We start from the raw sequence: 7021 nt of genomic DNA, 5'->3' as shown, positions 1-7021 counted from the left end.
TCTTGTAGACCAGGCTGGCCTCGAACTCACAGAGATCCGCCTGCCTCTGCCTCCCGAGTGCTGGGATTAAAGGTGTGTGCCACCACCGCCCAGCCCACCTCACTTCTAACTGCATGTGTTGGCACAGGGTAGGGACCTTCTTTAGCCCCTAACTTGGGTGAGGTCAGGTGGTACCTGGCTCCCCCCAGGGACGGCCTGTGCGCGCGCACACGCGCGCGCACACACACACACACACCACAGTTTCCTTAGCTGCAGGACTTTTCAGTCAAATGGTTCTGCCAAGAGAAGACTCAGCAGACTGAAGGAGTGCACTCTGCCCAGCCACAGGGAGTTGCTACCAGGCCTAGTGTCTTCAGTGTATGCCCTTCAGACTGTGCACTGGGACACCTACAACCGAGGCTCTGCTTCCACCCAGATAATTGGTCTGTGGGAGTGCTGCTGGCTGACAGCACGCAGAAACGACTGCTCACCATGGCACAAAATGAAGAACCAAGACATGGGGAGAGCAGGTAAAGCCCGCTGTGAGCACTTCATTTCAGAACAACCCTTAGATCTTGTGTGTCCCTCCTGCAAGTGAATGAAGCCTAGCACAGGTCCCTTGCTTATTACTTAGCTACTGCAGCCCTAGGGAAAAGCCAGAGGGAAGGCTGGGTATGAGCCCCATGTAGCCGGGGCATGAGGTATCTAACTGGACACAGCTCCAGTACATCTCTACACAAGTCCTGGTCTGCCATCTTTCCCTGCATTCCTGCTATACCTTCCCTCAAGTCTTGGACTCCCTAGGCTTCCCTCTGTCTTAGCCAGACAAGAGCTGATGGTGGAAGCTAAGTATATTGGAGCTCCCCTTTAATCCCAGAACTCTAGAGGCCAAGGCAAGTGGATGAGTTCAAGGCCAGCCATAGCCAGAGCTATACAGTGTGTCCATTAAGGGAGGAGAGGGGTGATCTGGGGTGGCTGTTAAATGTGAGGACATGTTAGGCACGGTGTGTCACATGCGGGGCACTGTGTATAAGTTTGTAAGTGCCTTAACTCTAGGCCTAAAGTGTCCCCAACTCCATACTCATGCAAGTGCTCTCTACTGAGCTACACCCTCAACCCTCGAATCAGAACCCGACTCTGCCTGCATGCTGTGGACGTCCTCGGTTACTAGAAGCCTCCATTAACTGATGACTCAGAACAGACAACCTTGTAGTCGTTCTTGACACGGACCCTATGGCCAATCTCAGGTTCTAATGTTCAACCTTCAAAATCTAGACCCGAACCACTTCCTGCCTCCTTCCCAACAGTCTAAGCCATTGCTTCTCACCTGGACCACTATCCTCTCTGCCCCTTAGCCAGGCTCCAGCTGACGCAGATCACGTCAATCTTCCCTGGTGATAGCTGTGTGAGAACAGCACTGCCTTCCACTGTGTCTGCGTGCAGTGCCAGGAGTCCTCCAGCACCCTTACCCAGGGTTAAGGTCTGAGGATACCATGGTGTGGAGGAAGTTTGGAAGCTCTAGGCTTGCTGACCATTTCCTGATCCTGTCACTCCAGGATCCTGACCTGGGCTTATCCCCTCCTAAACAGGAATGATAATTAGTCCTGCCCACCTCATTAAAAAAAAAAAATCTTGCTGAGTGCTGAGGCCCTTTACGATAGGAAGCTTCCTGACAATCTTTGAAGCATTTTTTATCCTCATGGATTGCAAGACAGGGCCAGCCAGCCAGCAGCCTCGTGGCCACCCTACTCCTTTGGGAGTATTAAACCCTGGCTTAAGGCTCTGCACCATTCACTGCCTAAGGCCCAGCCGTGCTTCCTCAACCCAGGTTGCAGTACAGCTTGGGCTGGGCCTAAGAAACCCCAGAGATCCAGCTCATCACCCTACAATGCCTGCTTGCGTGCGTGCGTGTGTGTGTGTGTGTGTGTGTGTGTGTGTGTGTGTGTACAAGGCAGTGAGGCTAGGGTTGTGGGTCCTGGGAGTGGTGGGCCTGTCCTGTCTACTAGTGTTTCCTGGTATTTGGGGTAAACCTTCATTAATTAGAAGCCTGCAGCCAAACCATAGAAGCACTGGGTGGCAGAGTAGGGGCAAAGAAGCCACCAGCATCTAGAGGCACCGAAGGCCAGGGCTCTAGGAAAGGTACCACGGGCCTGGCCATTCCTTCTCAAGTTCATGCAGTCTGCCTCTTCACCCAACTCCTCAGACCCTTCCATGCCTGATGCTGCTAGCCAGGAGAACTGTCTGGTACAAGGCTCCCTGCCCCCTTCAGCTAGGAGAACGTCCCGCTCCAGGGCTTCAGCACAAGGCTTTCTCAGCGCCAGACTTCCCAGACGACAGGGTGGGGTCGCCCAGGGTTTGGCATGTGCATGGGAAGTTCAGGGACTCGAGCTCCACCTCCTTCTTCTGCTTGAGGGTGACTATCCCTAGCCTCCTAGGGAAGGAGGCAGGTTGGGCTGACTGTCCCCACCAGGCACTGAGTACCTCAACAGCACAATCCCCTTATTTCCTTAGGGAAAGAACACAGCAAGTGTCAGAGCACAGTGGGACATACACATAGGGACTCAACTGCACTCAGGTATCCCCCACATCAGGCACCCACCTCCCTACTCCTTGCCTTTGCCGAGTGCTGGCACTGTTCCCACCAGCCTGGTCTAGGACTCGGGCCCCAGGGGTGCCTCAGCTATTCCTGCCAGGAGTTATCTAGCCTGTAGCCTACCTGGTGACTAGCTCCCTCCCAACAGAGGTGGTCCTTCCTGCTGCTGGAATGTTCTTGGTGTTCAAAGACTCCCCACACTCACCCTCAGCAGTCCCAAAGACATCTTCTGGGAAGTCCCCAACTCTAGTGCCCTAGCCTGGATACCTCTTTAGGGCAACACAGCACAAGGCAGAAATGGGGGACCCCTGAGCTCTCTGCTCAAGAGTTGAGCTTGGGCCTAGCTAGGCTGCCTCTGGCCCCCCACTTCCTGCAGGTTCAGGTAAAAAATAAACACAGTCGGCATTTTCCCTGCAGACCGCAGCGGTCTGTTCACAAGGCTGTGAGCTCGCTGAGAGCCCCTGTCACCGCCAGCAGAGAAACTCCCTCGCCTCTGACGGTTGACTCTAAAAACCCCCAAGTGATTAAGCACCACAACACTTTCCCAGCGAAGAAAGTTGCCGTTTCCTCTGGCCCCAAGCTCGATGGGGGTGGAAGAACAGGTCCTCTCCAGAAAGCCCTGTGGCAGAGTCTGAGCCAAAAGAAGCGTCCCTGAACATCCAGGACCCATGAGCTTGAACAAATATCAGGATGTGTCCCCGAGCTCCTAGCATGTGCCAGGTCAAAGAATGTCTGAGGCTGGGAAGAGCACCGGCTACTGATCCAGTGCAGGCCACGGAGCAGGCACAGCTCCGAGGAGCGGGCACAGCTCCGAGCACCAGACACCTCCTTGAACAGACCTACCATTTGCAGGCACGGTGACTATCACCATTGGCAGGTAAGGAAAGCAGAGCACAAGGTCACACCTAGACTCAGCTGTCAGCTGCTGCAGCGCAAAGACCTGTGATTAGTATGGCTAGAACAGGAGGCTGGAGTGCAAAGGAGCTTATATCACTCTTTTCCTTCGGCTGGACTAGCTTACACTTTGCTGAGTCCAGACTCCCCTGACTCTAAAAATAATTGTCGAAAACATATCTGACGGAGAAAGCCGGCACATGCCCCTGAGGCCCTAGCCATATCTCCCTGTCCTACCTAGACGCCCAGCTCTGTCTCAATGACTGTTCCCGCTCTCATGAGACTCCATACTTCCTCTGCTCTTTGCCATGCTGGCTCCTCCACAGACCGAGGTCACCTCTAACCTAGCTCTGCCAGCTTGGCAAGCAACTGCCTGGGCATCCTAGAGAGCTCGTCTCTGTAAGCTTTGCACTCAGGCTATTCCCTGAGGACCTGCCTGGAACAAAGACCTGGTGAGTTCTTGGTGCCCCAAATTTCTGCACATCCCACCCACACTTGTCAGTGTAGCTAGGACTCCAAGTCCCTCAGGGCAAGACGCTGCCTCCAGCTCATCCTGCAGAGCTGGAAAGTGGCCCTCAGGTACCAGCTGTGGAAGGGGAGGCAGACTCACTGCCTTAGGCGCTGTGCTTCAGGGCAGACACTAGCACAAAGGTGGGCTACTGCCACGGCGCTCGCTGTGTTTGCCAGCAGCACAGCAGCGGAGCTGAGGAGTGTAAGCAGAGGAGGCACCCATCTCAGGCAGGCAGTGGGGCTCTATGAGGAGAGGATCTCATGCACAGCACACAGCCTGCTGGGCCCCTTCAAGGATTCGAAGAGTCACCAAGGATGCCAGATAGTCACACCCCTCTGAACTTTCCTTTCCCCACTCTGCACCAGCCACACAAGACTGGAGTGCTCTTGCCGCTACCTCCTATAAGAGAGGCTGCCTCTGGGAGGCCTTTCCCACCCTCCTTATGTGGGTGCTTCCCTGCCGTGTCCTCACCTGCCTTCTCTCCTCCCTGTGTTCTGGGATTATGCCTTTAGTTTTTGGCATTGGGCTGAAGCTGGTATCCAGGCTGGTTCTCTAGAAGCGGTACAGCTAGGCCCGCATTCAAAGAGGAGACCTGCAGCACTGGGGAAGCCTGGGGCTGGATGTAGGATTACAGCAGTGCACAGGAACTGGGCCACTTGAGGGTCAGGGTATAGTCTATCTGGCATCTGAGCCCCCTTGCTTTCATCCTATCTCTGCACGCCTCTGTCCATCTGAAGAACTCTGGGAATGAGAATGACCAGAAAGTCAAAATTAGACCTGCCACTGGCTCATAGGTGTCTTTGCTCTAATTAGAAAAAGTACAGCCAGGGCTGGAGGGGTGGTTCAATGGTTAAGAGCACTGGCTTCTCTTCCAGAGGTCCCAGGTTCAATTCCCAGCGCCCACATGATAGCTCACAACTATCTGCAACTCCAGTTTTCTAGGGAATCTAACACCCCTCACACAGACAATGCACCTAAAGTACAAATAAATTATAAAAAGAAAGAAAGAAAAAAAGAAAGAAAGAAAGAAAGAAAGAAAGAAAGAAAGAAAGAAAGAAAGAAAAGGGGTACACCTGAGCCTCTGTCTTGGGGAACACTGTGCAGGCTGGCTTCCCTAAACAATCCAGTGGTGGCCACTGAAAAAGTCCCCTCCAATTCTCACTTCTTGTCTTCACATTGTCAGACACAGGTGACCAGTTCCTCATGTGGAGCACAACAGGATACCATCCAGCCCCAAGGGCATGCATGTGTGCTTGGCAGTCTGATTGGGGTGCTCCCTAGTGCCAGAGCCCATGAGGATGAACTTCCCAGGATGAAGGTTCCACAGACACACTACAGACTGGCTTCTGGGAGGAACCGATTAGGAGAGTCCTTGCTCCTTCAGCCCCAACTTCCCAGGACAAAATGCTCTCCAGGGAACAACCACCTATAAGCTCTCAGAAATGCCCTATGCCAGATGCCTACCACGGAACCAGGGCCATGGCCTTAGGGCCAGCAGAGCTGCAAGGGCCTGGGGATGGCTGGGCCACACCCTAGACCAGGAAGGGTTTTAGATCCACCTACCAGCAACAAGGCTGTTACCATGGTCGCAGAGTCATGCCAAGCGCATGTGGCTAGTCCACTAGCCTCCCGGCCCTGACATCAGATAACAGGACTCGCCTCACAGGAGGTGAGGACCAGAGTCCCTGCACGCAGCCTTGGCAAACCACAGTTTTCTCCACCCAGCCCAGCCCAGAGGCACCACCAGAGTGAGCTGAACCCCACAAGCTGAGTGGCCTTGCCCACGGCCTCTCTCGTGGTTTCTATTCATTCGTCTGCTTGTGTTTTCCTTCCTCCTCTTTGAGGTAAACGCCCCTCAGGACAGGATGTTTTTAGGGGAAAATAGAAGCTTCCGGGAGCTGCTGCAGCTGAGCTGCTAGCTAACACTACGAACACCCTGTCTGTGGATTCTGCAAGCAGCCTAGGGCTGGGCATGCTCCAAGTGCAGGCAGTCACCCTGCTCCTCCTAAGTGTCCAACGTCAAGCCTACTGTGGATGTGGCCTCAACCCTGGCTGGGCTTAGCAAAAGGGAGAGGGAGGCACTGAAGCATTTTAGAAGCTTTGTGCTTCTAAAATGTAGAGATGGGAGGCCAAGAACAGCAAAGCAAGGGCAGACTTAGAGCTGGTGGTCCCTGCCAGTCCAGTAATGGCCTCCTCAGCGCCCAGCAGGCTACCGAGTTCCATCTTATGCCAGACTCCTACCAGTTTTCCAGGCACTATGCTGTGCACGAAGACGCCTACAGATGAGGACAGTGCAGCACAGCACAGGCCAGGGAGCCACTCAAGTGTCATAGCAAGCAGTGACCAGTCTTCTACCACCCGGCCAGACCTCGTGGGCAGCACTTACGTTGGCAGTTCCCTGCCAGGGAAATCTGGGTGGGCTGGTTGGTTGAGAAGAGGTCTCAACTCTAGCTCAGGCTGGCCTGGGAGATCCCAGAGAAGCTCTAAAAGGTGACGCTGAGGAAGAGAAGAAACTTAGAGACCTCATCCTCAGGCAGCCTGCGCTTTTGCCCTGATTCGATCCATGAAGGGCAGCACAGGGCTCTCCAAGACACCCAGACTGCCTCAAGAAGACAGTTCTGCTTGGAGGCCATATCAGGATGTTCATTCGGGTCTGACCCTCCAAGCTACTTTGGGTTAAGGCCCAGGAACTCGATATAGACTCAGTCCAGCCATTCATCCACAAGGACACAGACAAGGCACAGAAAGAAGATGCTACAGTCTCCCTGCTTTAAAGTGCTCCCTATAACCTCTACAGCCAGTGTAAACCCTGAGAAGAAGCCCCTGAGGAGGCCGAGTTAGGGAGCTCATATAAAATCACAGTGTTCCTGCACAGGGCACAGAACACCAAACTCCCATGGGTGAAGTAAAAGCACCCAGTCGCCTGTACCATGCATGCTGCCAACAGAGCAACAAGGCATTGTGAAGGAGCAGGGTTCAAATCCTTCCTCCAACAAGGCATTGTGAAGGAGCAGGGTTCAAATCCTTCCTCCAACAAGGCATTG

General features: G+C 54.0%; 1 protein-coding gene across 2 annotated transcripts in view; it reads right to left on the bottom strand.

Moving 5' to 3' along the window:
• Nucleotides 1-7021, bottom strand: part of Tcf7 (transcription factor 7) — a 30578-nt gene that overhangs the window by 10281 nt on the left and 13276 nt on the right. The window lies entirely within an intron of this gene.

Source organism: Microtus ochrogaster, chromosome 7 (genome assembly GCF_000317375.1).
Source record: "Microtus ochrogaster isolate Prairie Vole_2 chromosome 7, MicOch1.0, whole genome shotgun sequence".
In the NCBI taxonomy this organism is placed as follows: Eukaryota; Metazoa; Chordata; class Mammalia; order Rodentia; family Cricetidae; genus Microtus; species Microtus ochrogaster.
Note: the sequence above shows the minus strand (reverse complement) of the source record. Positions and strands in the feature narration are given on the sequence as shown.